Source organism: Maniola hyperantus, chromosome 15 (genome assembly GCF_902806685.2).
Source record: "Maniola hyperantus chromosome 15, iAphHyp1.2, whole genome shotgun sequence".
NCBI lineage: Eukaryota > Metazoa > Arthropoda > Insecta > Lepidoptera > Nymphalidae > Maniola > Maniola hyperantus.
Window position 1 is genome coordinate 2,002,813 of NC_048550.1, and position 17,618 is coordinate 2,020,430.

Below are 17,618 nucleotides of genomic sequence, written 5' to 3' on the forward strand. Positions count from 1 at the left end.
ACCACCTCTCGTTTTGATTCTGAATCGACTTTGTCAAATATCATGCTGGGGGGTGACGTGAATGGTAAATAGTCGTTAGCTCATATCCCGATTGCCATCTCGACCTGTCGCGAACTATACATTTGACGCCGGTCAGTGTAGGTGAAGCCTCGACGTTTTGATAGAAGTTTCATAACTGTCGTGATTGTGGATCTGCTCTACCGACTAAACTGGACAGCATCATGATCAACCTATCACCGGCTCACTACTGAGCACGAGTGTCTTCTCAAAATGAGAAGGACTTGGCTCCACGCTGGCCAAGTGCGAATTGGCAGACTTCACACACCTTTGAGAACATTATGGAGAACTATCAGACATGCAGGTAATCATGACATTAGCGATGGCAGCGGTGGGTTGTGACAGCCGTGTCACATCGGTCGGCATGCGAGTGCGAATAATATTATGTAAACGCTGGGTAATAATTTAGCACGAGAGAGGGTAGAGTGTAGTTGGGCGTATTTGTGAAGTCAGGAGTTGGCTATCGTAACACTAAGGCTGAGATCTATAGAGCGCACTTTGACTGTACTCAGACGTAAGATTGAGTTAAAACGAGACAAATTTATGTGAGACATATAGCTCTGTCTCGTTTTAACCCTGTCTTAAGTCTAAGCTAAGTCAGAGTGTGCTCTATAGATCTCACCCTAACAATCCTATAAAATAAAGTGCCTAAGTCGAAAAACAGCTCAATTTCATATTCGGCACACAAGGGCGTTGCTAGCTATATTTACCAATTTGTGTAACTACTGAATTTGGGAAAGCTAAAGGGAAATTTGATCAGCAAATCGGTCTCAAAGGGCAAGGTTATCGCCAAAAGAGTATTAGAAAGGTATTAGGTATACATATATGAGCTTTAGGCAGAGTTTATGGAAAACAAAGGGTTGGTTTGCTACTTCTGTTTGGCTACCTAATTCAAACAGTTTTATTTATAGCTTAACTTTTGTATTCGTCGTAAAATCGACGCTCCTGAAATATGGTGCTGCGGACGCCTCTTAAGAATAATACCTACAACCTATCGTACAAATGTCTCTTCGGTCGTGTCGGATTTCCGTCCCATCGAGCTATGAAGTGAGGGAATAGAAATAAGAGTATACCTGTGTTTGCGCAGACAATTGGCACCGAATCCGTATTCTTTCTCTAAACTAAATTTAGAGTGTCTGCATTCTTTTCATTTTAACAATTCTAAAAAGGGACAGAACACGAACTATACATTTAAAGACTCTAAATTTTAGTGCACGCTACAAATTTAAACAGTAGGCTCGCGACTGTGTGCTAGAATCACGGGTTTTACCATCTAAAAATTAAATTTAAAACTGTCACACTGCGTCTGTCCTTTTCATATTACATTAGTAAGAAGAGGGTGCGAATACTCTAAAATTAGGTTGTGCTCAGAATCAGTACCAATTGTGCACTATATGCACTAGGAACGGCATTCCGAACCAGTGGTAAATTAAACTAGTTGACGATTCAAAAAGCACTTGTAAAAGTTTACTTGAATAAAAATCTATTCTATTCTATTCCCGCGCAGTTGGCTAATCTCTATGGAGATAGGCAGACGGCACGCCGGCAATTCGGTCGGGAGGCATTTATTATTATTATTTATTAGTATGCCTAATTCAAGTAGGTAGCCTTTATAAGCTGTATTGCATCGTAACATTTAAAACACAAAGGCGCGCCAAGGGTCAAGTTCGTAAACTTAACGTTGATAACGACTTCGCAGTAATATTAATTGCGACATTGGGGCCGATTCTCTTGTACACAATCTCTAAACTAAACTAAATTAACAGGTCTAAATCTAGTGGTATCCTTTTCCGCAAGCAACATTATGAAAGGGATAGCAATAGATTTAGACGTGCCATTTTAGTTTAGTTTAGAGATTGTGTACAAAGGAATTAGCCCCATTGATTTATTATCTTAAATTAAAGAACTTTTATAACTTATACTCGTAGCGCTCTATAGATAAGGGTCTATATTATTAATTACTAGCTGAAGCCTGCGACTTCGCGTGGATTTAGATTTTCAAAAATCAAAGGGGAACTCTTTGATTTTCCGGGATAAAAAGTAGCCTATGTCACTCTCTAGGTCTTCAACTATAATCTATATCCACGTACAAAATCAGCCCCCCAATTGTGTTAGAATAACCATTTCTTGGCTATTGCAATCGTCAAGAAATTCTGCCATTTGATTGGTTGATTCGCTGTTTACATTTTTTCACAGCCAATCAAAGGGCAGAATTCTTGACGATTGCGATAGCCATGAAATGGTTATTCTTACACAATTGGGGGGGCAGATCAATTCGTTGCTCCGTTGCGGCGTGGTAAAAGGACAAACCAACAAACAAACACACTTTCGCATTTATAACATGGGTAGTAATACACAGCGTTTTACTAAAATTAGAAAACATAGCACTCCAGTTCTATAGATAAGGGTTTATAAGTACCTATGGAGAGCACTTAACAAAAAAAATATTAATTGAACAGCAGTTCACTTTTGTTTACTTGTAGTTTCTCTAAAAGAATAGAATATATTTTTATATTCAAGTAAACTTTTACAAGTGCTATGACATACACATCCAGAGAAAGGATTATTTTAAAGAATTCACAAAAGTTTTTGATTGAAAATATATTCCTACCCATATTATAAATGCGAAAGTGTGTTTGTATGTTTGTCTTTCAATCACGTCGCAACGGAGCATCGGATCGACGTTACTTTTTGCATGGTATAGGTAAAGACCTGGAGTGTGACATATGCCACTTTTTATCCCGGAAAATCAAAAAGTTCCCACGGGATTTCTAAAAACCTAAATTACAATAAAACTTAAAACTAGCCTTATTCAATTATTAGAAAGCATGCCGCGTGGAATGGTGCCAAGAATACTGGCTGCATTTCCGCGCTGGACAGCCAGGCTGATCCGTTGCGTCCTTCTGTCACCAGATGAGGCTAAATGTCTCGTAAAGAAAGCATTGTCAGAAATTCTACCCGAGAGAAGCCAGGTCGGTTCAGCTAGTATTTATCACCATGCCAGACCAACATGTGGGTTGTATCATGTAGGTACAGTACGCGTCAGAAAATAATGTACATCGGCCTTTAGGATGACATTTCCGCATTGTAGAGCGTTGTCTCTGTCACACATACCTATATAAGACGTTTTATCGGTCTCAATCACAGAGACGATGCTCTACAAATCCGCTATCTCCTTCTAAAGGTCGATGTAAATCTTCTTCTATATCTATTCTATATCTATACTATTATATAAAGAGGTAATGTCGTTAAGTTTGTTTGTAGGGGGTAATCTCTGGAACTACTGAACCGATTTTAGAAATTCTTTCACCAGTAGAAAGCTACATTATTCCTGAGTGACATATACGGGATCTTTAAAAACCTAAATCTACGCGGGCGAAGCCGCGGGGATCAGCTAGTAATATATAAAAGGAAAAGGTGACTGACTGAATGATCTATCAACGCACAGCTCAAACTGGGTACGGAACGGATCGGGCTGTTTGGCATGCAGATAGCTATTATGACATAGGCATCCGCTAAGAAAACATTTTTGAAAATACAACCCCTAAGGGGTGAAATAGGGGTTTGAAATTTGTGTAGTCCACGCGGACGAAGTCGCGAGCATAAGCTAGTTGTACATTATTTTCTGCAGCGATAGTACGGGTACACATTAACATATCAGCACAAAGATACGTTACGTTATAGGTTATTTTCTAGTTCATTTGGAATATTTCTGTTATTTCGGAATACTTAATGTATTTGCATTTATTATTATCAAATAGTAAATGTCGTGAGACACTCCGATTTCCTTGATAAATAAAGAGTTGACGTACGGTTAACAGAAAAAATGTATTAAATAAATAATTATTTCTTATTAGATATATTTTCATGTGCGGTGATAGCCTAGTGGTTAATAAGACGACGGCATTATATTCAAAAAGTCGGGAGTTCAATGCCGAACACTCACCTCTAACTGTTCAAAACTATGTGCGTTTTGCTTATGCTTGTTAGTTCTCTATAATGTTCTCAAAAGTCTATGAAGTCTGCCAATCCGCACTGGGCCAGCTTGGCGGACTATGTAACGTCAAGAACTACCTATTTTAAAATCATATACTATAGTTCCTACTCTACTAGAGTTAAAAAAAACTCGTAAAACAAGTTTTTATTTTTTTTGCTAATATTATTCATATTATGAACAGGTGACGTTTAAATAGGTGTTCTCCATTTAAACTGCTTTCCGAGTTTTTGTATAAAATTCTTTTTCACATTCGGTCATAAAAGTTTTAAATAAAAATAAAACTTGAGATTTAATATATTTGATTTTGTTGATCGTACCGACAATATCACTTGTAGAACATGATGTGGTCGCATGTAGAACAGATAGAGTTTATTTTACAATAACAAGTCAATAATGTAAGATATTTAAATGATACATATTTCATTTTCCTTGTATAAAATTTTAATAAAGATACCTATACATATATGCTATACTTAGTTGAAACTACTTTTAACTAAAAAAACCGGCCAAGTGCGAATTAGACTCGCGCACCGAAGGTTCCGTATACCTACTACAGTCGTATTTTTTAGTCATTTTGCACGATACATCAAAAACTATTATGCATAAAAATAAATAAAATCTGTTTTAGAATGGACGGACCCATTCATATGATACCCACTTGGTATAATAATCTTACTTTGAAAGTAGCAAAATACTAATTATTAGTTCTTGCATGTTTTTGATTTATCGTACCTGTTATTAGTGTAGTAGTGATATTAAAAATTGATTTAATATAAAAATTTGTTAAAAGTATTTAAAAATTGGTTCTAGTGAGTTGTTTTAGTCAAAGTCAAAGTCAAATTATTTATTCAAAATAGGTAATTAATAACTGTTTTTGATGGTCAGATGTTGGATTTCTAAGATATAGTGGTGATAATTATTACGCAAACTTAAAACTAAAGCTACTAAAGCTTTATTTATATACTTCATACACAAATAATCTCTGTTTACATTTCTCGATGTACCTACCTACCTACCTACTACTTAGTAATCGTTACACGTGAACGCTGTAAACTAATACTTGGACGTACCTAGTACCTACCTACTATAACCGTTACGATTATTATAGATGCGCGCGATTTCGTCCGCGTGTACTACACATATTTCAAACCCCTATTTCACCCCCTTAGGGGTTGAAATTTCAAAAATCCTTTCTAGCGGATGCCTACGTCATAATATGTCCTTCCCCCGAGATCCAAGCTATCTCTGTATCGGTGAAACGGATGGGCCGTGAAAAGCTAGCAGGCAGGCAGGCAGACAGATAGACAGATATAGTTTCGCAATTATAATATTAGTATGGAGTATGGATTTCACTAGCACAAGAAGGAAAAACCAGCAATTTATTTTATTTTACATATTTTACTTGCCTGATAGTATCCTGATAGAATCATATTTGCTAATTAAAGTAATTGCCTTGGCTTTATGACATACAGTTATCATAAAATAATTTATCAATTCATGCAAAACAAAATATAGTATGTTCTTACTTCTTATCTTATCAATATGGGTCGTCTGTAGCAGATATACATCGATCTATCTACATATTTATATTCTCTATATATAAAAATGAATCGCTAAATGTGTTGCTGATCGCAAATCTCGAGAACAGCTGAACCGATTTCGCTAATACTTTTTTTATAATATTCCTTGAAGTACGAGGATGGTTCTTACGGAGAGAAAAATTTAATAAATTGCCTGAAGAAGAATCGACTGTTAGGCGGTACGAAGTTCGCAGGGGCAGCTAGTTTTACATTATATTAAAGCAGAAACTGACTGACTGACATGTCAGTTATCAACAGAGCGTACAGCTCCACTCAAACCACTCGCTCTAGAGTCTAGAAGCTTGATTTAACACGTATGACTAATAAATACCTAGTCCATTAATAAGTAGCCTCAAGTTCAAATCCTGATTGGGCTAATTAAGGAAATCTAGCTCTGGCTTAGCGGGACGTGTGGACTAGCATATTTAGCGATTGCGATTGTTAAGCAACGTTGACTCAAGTCGGTAACTGGTCGAGTGACCGATTTCGGAAGTCCGAATTCGGCCGTTTTGTTTCCTCCATGCCTGGAGAGCAGCACGTAAAAGCCTTCGGTTCCGGTTATAACTTACTAGCTGATGCTCGCGACTTCGTCCGCGTGGATTTACGTTTTTCAAAATCCCGCGGGAACTCTTTGATTTTCCGGGATAAAAAGTAGTAGGGTATAATCTATCTCCATTCCTTTCAGCCAAATCCGTCCAGTAGTTTTTGCGTGATTGAGTAACAAACATCCACATTTTCACATTTATAATATTAGTTGGACCACTAATTGATCTGATGGTAACTGTAAAAACTAAAAACCTAAGAGTCGAAATCTCGTTCTCTTAGTCGAGCTGTATGTAGAAGGATCTGGGAACCCACCGCATTATTAAAAAGTAATAAGGAGTACTACCCTCAGCAATGAGGATCAGGAATACGACGCAAATAGAGAACTCTGGATTGGTTGGCCCACTCTACTGGCTCTAGGTTTGTCTGTCTGTCAGCGGGCCGTGTCTATCTCATTAACCGTAGTAGTTGAAATTTTCACATAGTGTGTATTTCTATTGCCGGTGGAAAAATAAATAGGTTTACCTAGTAATAGTTTCAAAAGGCCGTCATGAAAATTAAAAAAAAAACTTTGTAGTACAAGTGTTTTTTGTATAATAGTACGGAACCGTTAGTGTGCAAGTCCGATTCGCCATTTTACCGGTTTTTAGTCAATTTAGTAATAGGTAAATGCCAAAAAAATTTAAATCGTTCTCTCATTCCACATTTAACGACTTAGCATGAACTATGTAGACTAGAGGATATAAAACTTTCCGCTAAAAACAACTTCATGGCCACCTGAGTGTTGACTCTTGAGTTGAGATACCTAATCCCACACTGACGACCTTCTATTGTTGGCCTTCTCTTCCTTGTATCTATTCTAAGCACTATAATAGGCTTTTTACGACTTTTAATTTATGAGTATTTTTTGGACATTTATAATATTTTCTTATCTAAATCGCTCGATTTCGCTAGCTTGGGCAGAGAGCATAGAAGAGGATAATATATTACCACAGAATACTAAATCAAATCAAAAGGCAAAAAATACTAGTTGCTCTTCTTAGGTGATGTCTTAAGCAAGGTTTAGATTAGCAACAAAACTTGCAGAAGTTGACTTCCGCAAGTTATTTCTACTGTGTAAACAATCACTTCCGCAAGTTTTGTAATATTGCTCGTAGTGTAAACAGTTCTGCAAGTACTTGCGGAATAACTTGCAAGAAGTTATTGCTAGTCTAAACCTCGCTTTAGGTAGCTAGTTGTCCGTTTACTAGGTATAACTTGAATCTTGACGTTATGTTGGCACCACACCATTGCTTTGTTTGTTTTATTCCTTAGAACTTATGCCCGGGTGACACGAGGATAGTTTTTAAAGCCAGGATAGCAAGCTAGTAATTCTGTCTTCGTGTATACAGAACTAGCTTTATTTCTAGGCTAGTAAGCTAGTGAAAAAGCTAGTAAGCTAGCGTCTCAAGCCAGGATAGTTTAACAGGATGGGGTTCCCCCGCACTAACTCGGCGCGGGCGAGCACGGGTGACGTGCGGGTGTAAAGGGCGTCCCGCTGCCTCATACCCCGATTGCGATCTTAAACTGTCGCGGAATATACTTGTGATACCGCCAACCTCCCAACTTCGGGTACCAGCCAAGAAATTGTCGACAGAAAATTTAGGTAACTTATTGATCCAACCCGAGACTCGATCCCAGGAACTCATGATCTACAGCCGAATAAACTTGCCACGAGACCAAAGAGGCAGAATTTATTAATATAGTTCTGGCTCCACCTTGAACGCTAATGTATTCAAAGTGCATCATGTCAACATAACGTGCATACTGCATACACGTGGATGTATTAATCTGGGTGTACACGAGGTCTGCATTGGATATGCACGATCACGATCTGTTGATCACTGGATCGATCGATATAGATCATCTGTGAATAATTCACACTTATCAGTGTAACAACTTCTTACACTTCTTACAACAGGATAGTACCTACTTAAGTACTCCCTGTTTTTAGGGTTCCGTACCTCAAAAGGAAAAACGGAACCCTTATAAGATCACTTTGTTGTCTGTCTGCTGCACGATTGAGGGAGAATGACAGCTACAATGTCACGATCGCAATCATCTCTGATTGGTTAACGCTCGCTCACTATTGGCTACAATGCATTGTTGCAACAAGAATCGCACAAATTCAGCCAATCAGAACAATTGAGATTGTAATAATGATTGATGCAGGTTTTAGACAATCGCCCTACTGTCTGTCGGTCTGTCAAGAAACCTACAGGTTGCTTCCCGTTGACCTAGAATCATGAAATTTGGCAGGTAGGTAGGTCTTATAGCAGACATTCGGGGAAAAATCTGAAAACCGTGAATTTGTGGTTACATCACACAAAAAAATTAAATTGTGGTCATGAACTAATAATTAGTATTTTCAATTTTCGAAGTAAGATAACTATACCAAGTGGGGTATCATGTGAAAGGGCTTTACTTGTACATTCTAAAACAAATTTTTATTTATTTTTATGCATAATAGTTTTCCATTTATCGTGCGGAATGTCGAAAAAATACGACTGTAGTACGGAACCCTTCGGTACGCGAATCTGACTCCGCACTTAGTCGGTTTTTATCTGAGTGACGCTGTGCCGTATTATTTAAATTAGGAATATAATATCTAATGTCTAAAAATTTCATGTTGTCTACATATTATTGTAATTCTAGTAGAATAAAGCCTAATTTCTTAGGTTATTTATTGTGTTATTTATGTCAATTAAAGAGCCTCAATAGCTCAACTGGTAAAGGAGTGGACTGAAACCGAAAGGTCGACGGTTCAAACCCGGCCCGTTGCACTATTGTCGTACTTACTCCTAGCACAAGCTTCACGCTTAGTTGGAGAGGAAAGGGGAATATTAGTCATTTAACATGGCTAATATTCTTTAAAAAAAATTATTCTACTACAATTACAATAATAATATGTAATATAATAAACATATTTCTAACCAGACAGCAGTTCTAAAACGATGTAGGACAGCGAATAACAAACACATTAATTACCTACAGTTTATTTGTCCGTGCTAGCACATTAGTGCGGGAAGCATAGAGATAAAGTGGTTTGTTAAAAATCCCGTTGTTTTCATCGCACGGTATATAAATAAATAGTTAATTCGGGCGAGATTCAACGCTCGATCTTCAGTTCGGTTGGACGTTACGTAATAATTAGAGTAGTGGTTCTAAAAAAAATGTAAACACGTCGTAATCACGTAATAAGCCATGGCAAAGTCGTATTTTAAAAGTATTCTAAATCGGTAGCACGTGGTCGTGCGTAAAAAGACATGATATTTCAGTCAACATATTTTTAAGGTTCCGTAGCCAAATGGCAAAAAACGGAACCCTTATAGATTCGTCATGTCTGTCTGTCTGTCTGTCGGTATGTCACAGCCACTTTTTCCGAAACTATAAGAGCTATACTGTTGCAACTTGGTAAGTAGATGTATTCTGTGAACCGCATTAAATTTCCACACAAAAATAGAAAAAAAAATTTGAGACATCCCAACGGATTTACAAAAATCTAAATCACGGACAGCTAAAGTAAAATAACGCAATAATGTTTTTTATTAATTATTTCAGGATGTTATCAAGCGACACACTTGAATACCTTCAAGGCCAGAATGAACAGGCATATTCTAGGCAAGCGCGCTCCAACCTAGGCCTCATTACTCTGTTTCTCAGGCATGATTGTCGTCAAGCGCAAGCCTATTTCTCAATTTAAAAAAAAACACGATTTGCGATAAAACGCATACCTATTGCATAGTAAATAGTAGGTATGACAGTTTTATTAAACCCTCATCGGCTTCTTCACGACGGACGGCATCACACGCTGCGGCCTTCGAGGAAGTAACTTACAACACGCAAACTAGATGTCGCCACAGGGTCTTCAATCTCTCGCCATACATCCTCAATCACGCTAACAAAGTTTTCTCTACGGAGCACTATAATAATATTCAAGCTCCAAGATAGATTATTGTATTCATTTTATAATTATTCTAGTACCGTAAGACAGAATCCACTTTTTAATACGCCTTACTCACAACCTTGAATGGGAAGCTGGAAGAAATATCTGTTCAGAGATAAGCATTTCCAATGTAACTTAATTTATTACTACTACGTAACTACAATTTCGGTACATGAAAAATAAAATAAATAAATATAACAGAAGAACCAGCTGGCTCCCCGAAAATAACAACCGTCTTATTCAGTGTGAGATCTTCCTATTGTTATACATAGTTGTACGCAAATCAACTGTTTCCATACCTAGTTTCATATTCAAAGCAACTCCTGACTATACAGACTGCCTACTTTACATAAAAAAGTAATAAGATAGACGGTTAGCCATCCAAATTATTTTATTAATACCAATTCAATTTACATAATATAGTTAGTTATATTTAAATATAATTTTTAAGACAGAATTATCACTCCAATAACGGTTGGTATGAACGTACCGTCAGAATATTAAATATTAACTTTTATTAAAAAAAGTTCATACTAAATATTTTTGTTTTTATGTGAAACTGGCTGACCCGGCGAACTTCGTACCGCATAACAGTCGATTCTTTATTTTTTTATTTTTTTTAATACTTATTCTGGCAATTTACATTTTACCATAGAAAATTTGTTTTTACTTTTTGAGTAATGTTACCATCGTATAAATATTGACATTAATATTTATACGATACTAACGTCACTCAATTGTTTTGCCTTTCCGGAACCCCTCCACTAACACTTAAACTTTATGGTTTGGTATTAAAGTTCAAATTGACTTTTAAGTATTATTACGAATCTTGTATGGGAATTTAGAAAAATGTTGTTTCTAGACGTTTTCAAGCAATTTTTCTCTCCGTAAGAACCATCCCCATACTTCAAGGAATATTATAAAAAAATAATTAACGAAATCGGTTCAGTAGTTCTCGAGATTTGCGTTTAGCAACACGTTCAGCGATTCATTTTTAAATATAGAGAAGATAATTAAGGAAAATAGTATTTCTCATAAGAAATAAGAAGCCTGTGGCCTACCGCGGTAGTTTGACAGCTATAATGTCACGATCGCAATCATCTCTGATTGGTTAATGCTCGCTCACTATTGGCCACAATGCATTGTTGCAACAAGAATCACACAAATTCAGCCAATCAGAACAATTGAGATTGTAATAATGATTGATGCAGGTTTTAGACAATCGCCCTGCTGCATACCTGTCGCCTGAGCGTTCTTCAATACGTTCTCAAAGTGTGTGAAGTATACCAACCACTTGGTCAGCGTTGTAGACTATGGCCTAAGCCCTTCTCATTCTGCTACCGTGACGCGTGGCCAGTAGTGTGCAGGCCTGGGATAGTACATTGACGATGGCTATGATCCTACCTACCTACCTACCTACTTATTTAGAATTCTGTGGGTGGGCGGGAAGCACAGGCGGGAAGCATACCTACCTCGCACTGCCTCGTGCAAAGTTGTAAACCGAATCAGCGTAATATAATAACAGCCAATTTGTAACATAATAAAATAAACATCTAGGGTTGTCAGGCGTCCGGCTATAGTCACAGACGTGTGGCTTTTTGCGATCGTGTCCGGCCAAATATTTAGGTATAGTCCGCCACAGGTCGAGATGAGAATCTCGGTAAGAGGCGGGGTGACGCCTTGCACACCCTCACGTCACCCACGCTCGCCCCCACCGGGTTAGCGCGGGGCTGTGCGGGTGTGCGGGGCGTCCCCCCGCCTCATATCCCCATTTCCATCTCGACATGTCGCGTACTATGCGTGTCTGGCTTTTCTTGAGCTTTTCGTTAGATCTCAAAAGTACAGAAGACTGAATAGAATATTTTTTTTATTCAAATTAACTTTTACAAAAATTGCTTGTCCGCGTCAGAATAATTTACCACTTGTTCTGCATACCGTTCCATACCGAGAACATTTTTCATATTCGTTAAAATCATGATGTCCAATTATCATGGATTGCTGTCAGTTGTAAACTGGTTAGTTTTGTATCAAAACTGTGATTCATTTGTAAACCATTTAAAAATGTAACCGAGTTTTTTTTATAATAAAAGTTATGTCCAGCTTTAAAAACGTATGTCCGGCTCTTATATTTTAGGGCCTGGTAGCCCTACGTGTATCACCTAATCCACTCATAGTTGCGTACTATCAAATTAGAAATAATTTGTTTACAAGCCAAAACGTGTTTGAATACGCCTTTATATATACGATAGCTTTATTTAGTAGGTAGCTCTAGGTATTATAATTACTCTACAACTATAACTTCGTAACACGTCACTCAATTGTTTTGCCTTGCCGGAACCCCTCCACTAACACTTAAACTTTATGGTTTGGTATTAAAGTTCAAATTGACTTTTAAGTATTATTACGAATCTTTTGTATGGAATATTGATGTCTTGTTTTTAGACTTTTTCAGGCAATTTTTTAAATTTTCTCTCCGTTTGTTTGAACCATCGTCCTACTTCAAGGAATATTATGAAAAAAGAATTTGCGAAATCGGTTCAGCTGTTCTAGAGATTTGCGCATTGAGCTATTCATGTTTATATATAGAGTAAGTAAATAAACATAGTATTTTATTCTGTGGCAACCACAACACAAGTTGGTTCAAAAATATAAGCGACAGCGGACGGACAAGTTACAATAAATCGAAATGTTTTTTCTGGTTGGGTTTTTTATAGCAAGACTAGCTTATGTCCTCGACTTCTTACGCGTGTAAAGTTTTCAAATCCCTACCTTACCTCCTTAGGGGTTGAATTTTCAAAAATCCTTTCTTAACGGGTGTCTACGACTACGTCATAGTAGCGGGTATAGTAGCTATCTGCATGCCAAAGAACCCGATCTGTCCAGTAGTTTGAGATGTGCGTTGATAGATCAGTCAGTCAGTCAGCCAGTCAGTCACCTTTTCCATCTATATAATTAGGCTTGCGCTTGATGCCAATCACGCTTAAGAAGACGAATTGATAATATTTAGGTTAGAGCGCAATCGCCTAGAAGACGGCTATTCACTCTTGCCTTGAAGGTATTTATTTAGGTTATAATGCAAGAAACACATGTGTCGGATGGGCATTCTATAGTAGCGATTCGTATCAGAATTCAGAAACGTTGAGCAAAAAATATGTTTCGTGCGAGTAGATTGGATTTGGCCCATAATATGATGGAGTTCCATAGCGATTACTGATATTTATAAAAACACAATTGCTTGACAAAATTATGAACAAAGACCGCTAGAAAATACATTATTTACCATGTTGACTTCACTTTTTAGGGTTCCGTACCTCAAAAGGAAAAACGGAACCCTTATAGGATCACTTTGTTGTCTGTCTGTCTGTCAAGAAACCAACAGGGTACTTCCCGTTGACCTAGAATCATGAAATTTCGTATATAGGTAGGTCTTATAGCAGACATTCGGGGAAAAATCTGAAAACCATGAATTTGTGGTTACATACCACAAAAAAAATTTTTTGGTCATGAATTAATAGTTAATATTTTCAATTTATAAGTAAGATAACTATATCAAGTGGGGTATCATATGAAAGGTCTTCACCTGTGCATTCTAAAACAGATTTTTATTTATTTTTATGCATCATAGTTTTGAATCATCGTGCAAAATGTCGAAATAATACGACTGTAGTACGGAGCCCTCGTTGCGCGAGCCTGACTCGCACTTGGCCGGTGTTTTTATCTGTAGTGGAAACAATTATTGTATACATGAAGGATTTCTGTTCTTTGCGCAGACGACATTCGTTTTACATTTACCAACTCACTTCTGTTTAATTCTGCATTCACCCGCTTGCCGCTTATGTATTAAACCGCTACAAATACCAACGGCGTAGTATATAAACACTGGCGCCTTATTCAAGGTCTCGGTACTTAACGGCCATTTAAACATTATACGTCTATTGTCCAATTTAACACTATTCGCAAATTCGTTATTTTTATTATAATCAAGTTTTAAGTGCGACGAATCGCTTATTAGCAAAATAAGTAAATTATCATTGAATTTTAAAATAGTAATAGTAACTACATAATATTTAGAAAACATAAATACATATATTAATAGCTTGAATCCCGGCTACAGTCATCATCATCATCATCATCATAATCATCAACCGATAGACGTCCACTGCTGGACATATGTCTCTCGTAGGGACTTCCACACGCCACGGTATTGCGCCGCCTGAATCCAGCGGCTCCCTGCGACTCGTCTGATGTCGTCCGTCCACCTAATGGGGGGGGGAGGGGGGCTTCCAACGCTGCGCCTTCCGATGCAATGTCGTAATTCCAGCACATACCAGAAATAGTAGGCAACAGAATAATATTTAATAATCTAAATATTATATAAAAGGAAAAGTTGACTGACTAACTGATCTATCAACACACAGCTCAAACTACTGCACGGATCGAGCTGAAATTTAGCATGCAGATACTATGACGTAGGCATCCGCTAAGAAAGGATTTTTGAAAATTCAACCCTTAAGGGGGTGAAATAGAGGTTGGAAATTTGTGTAGTCCACGCGGACGAAGTCGCGAGCATGAGCTAGTATTTAATATAAATAATGGCGTAGACCGCTAAAATGTTTTTGTGAGTAAATGTAAATAAACTACCTACTTTGATCTACTTATATCACTAGAAATGTTGTAAGCGTAGTCAATAATCACGAAGGTCTAATACCTAATTCAAGGCCCCATCAGTTATCGAATATTGGTTTTAATGTTTAACAGCCGTACTCAGAGTCGCTTAAGATTGATTAAAGAGAAGGAGCCGGTGCTCGGGCGAGAAGTACTGCTTTGCTCTGTTGAGCACCCCAAGCTTTTTGGAGGCTATTTAACAGTGCGTATTAGGAAGCGAATTACTTCGTACGAGTCCGTGGGATTTCGACTATGTAGGGGTGCAGACTTTTATCTACTCGTGTGCCTTTACGATGGTTCTCGATCTGGTAGTAAAATGGCGAAGGGGGAACGAAATCAAATAGTTCCTTAGCACACTCTCCGAAGAATAGAATAATTTTTACTTAAAGAAACTTTTGTGTTTATCTTTGCTTTTGAATCGTCAGAATAATTTACCACTGGTTCGGAATGCCGTACTGACAGTCAGGTGCGTCGAGCTTCGTAAATTGGAACTTAGATATAACCAGGCTTCGTCGCCAATGAGTCTTCAATAGTTGTCAACAGGTGGTCCTGCATGAAGTCAATAAATTTTGAACTTGAAATAATATTCGCTGATACGCAATAGCACGCAATAGGTCTAAAGGACGGAGGCGGATATTGTAGCCAAAGGCAAACCTTCCGAGATAAAAAATGGCGTAATATTTTTTAACAAAACAGTTATTTACGATTCTGAGATCATTTTAATTTTAAATTCAGATAAGACAAGCATGGAGTGGAGTGACGCATTTGTGGTATTTTTATTTACAAAGCATAACATCTCACGATCAACTAGATTCCGTTTGATTCGAATCGGGTTGCACTCACTTCAAATAAAAATTTTTTTACAAAAAAAATAAAAACCGACTTCGTTACATAAACACTAAAAATTGAAAAATAATTTAATTTATTACCGAATATATTATGTATACAAGAGTTAATATAGTTCCATAATAATACTTTTTGGTGCCGGTGCCAATTAGCTTTAGCTGCGCGAATCGTCTAGACTTCATATTTTTATGGGACTCCACAATGGCACCTCATTGGCACCGACCCCAAAAAATATTATTATGGAACTATATTAACTCTTGTATACATAATATATTCGGTAATAAATTAAATTATTTTTCAATTTTTAGTGTTTATGTAACGAAGTCGGTTTTTATTTTTTTTGTAAAAAAATTTTATTTCACAATTTTTAGTGGCCCCATGGAATTATGCTATGACTGGTTAAAAATCTACTGTTTACTAAGCTATTACACTGATCGCGAGCAATTTACTCTTATCTGTTGAGGAGTTCCAGTATCTATCTTCGAAGATGTTCATCAGATCTTCACCAAATTGAAATGGGACCAACTTTGAAGTATACCCTTTCAAACAAAAAAAGAATTTTCAAAATCGGTCCAGGCGTTTTTGAGTAATCGGGGAACATACATAAAAAAAAAAAAAAAAAAAGATTCCGACGAATTGAGAACCTCCTCCTTTTTTTGAAGTCGGTTAAAAATAAGGACAGTAGGTGAACGAGGAAACTGAGATTGTTTTGAAAGTGCAAGTGCGATCGCAATCACCTCTGATTGGTTGATGCTCGCTCACTATTGGCTACAATGCATTGTTGCAACAAGAATCGCACAAATTCAGCCAATCACAATTGAGAGTAATAATGATTGATGCAGGTTTTAGGCAATCGCCCTACAGGTCAAAATGGAGATAGACAGGGCTGTAGGACCACAGATGATAACTAGAATGGAGACCATGTACCGGAAGGAGAAATATGTCTCTAGGACCAGCGGTTTAGGCTGTGTGTTGATATATAAGTCAGTCAGTCAGGGCTTTTATATATACAGAATTTTAAAAAGTCTGTGACACACAGAAGTATAGACGGAGGACGGACAGATGGACAGGTGGACTGGACGAAGGAAAAGTGTTCCTTGTTTTACACTACGGAACTCTAAAACTCACAATCTTATCAATTTATTGTAGCAGTTACGTACGTAGGCAGACTATTTACAATGATAATTTGCTGAGTGACAGAAATGGACCGGTTTGTTTTGATGAATAATTCCATGCCTTACCGACATATGAGGACCTGCTCACAGATTATAGGATACAAAACTATTATTTTTTATGTAAGATAGGATAATAGAGTTCTCATTTAATAGTCATAAGATGTGATGTGTGGCACAACTTAGGAAACAAATAAAAAAACTTCCTTCCTTCCTTCTTTCTTTCTTTCTTTATCCTACACAAGATAACTACATGATATTTTTGTCATGTCACAGTTAAGGATAGTTAGGGAACTTCTAACAAAACGTCAAGGCTTCGATGTCACTCATCATGATCAACCCATAGCCGGTTCACTGCAGAGCACGGGTTTCCTCTCAGAGTGAGAAGAGTTTGTCTACCACGCTGGCCATGTGCGGATTGGTAGACTTCACACACCTTTGAGAACATTATGGCGAACTCTCAGGCATGCAAGTTTCCTCACGATGTTTTCCTTCACCGCTGAGTTTTCTTGCTAAAAACGAATATTATATTCTACCCTACAAATAAAGCACTAAGCCCTGGGCATTACTGATATCATGCCAAGACAAACCAGGCGTGGAATCTGGGACATCTGACGGAGAGATCCTCTCTTGATGGTGAAACATTCAAGACCTTCAAGAATCTGGAACGGGTCAAAAATAAAACTATAGGAACAAAACGATCGCTCGACGGTGGTCGTTCAACCGGTCAGTCGGCCCACCTACTTGCTGAGAAAGAACCAATAATACATCAA

General features: G+C 37.5%; 1 protein-coding gene across 1 annotated transcript in view; it reads right to left on the reverse strand.

Moving 5' to 3' along the window:
• Nucleotides 1-17,618, reverse strand: part of LOC117989253 (GATOR1 complex protein NPRL2-like) — a 41,069-nt gene that overhangs the window by 4,263 nt on the left and 19,188 nt on the right. The gene's annotated exons all lie outside the window — the stretch shown is intronic.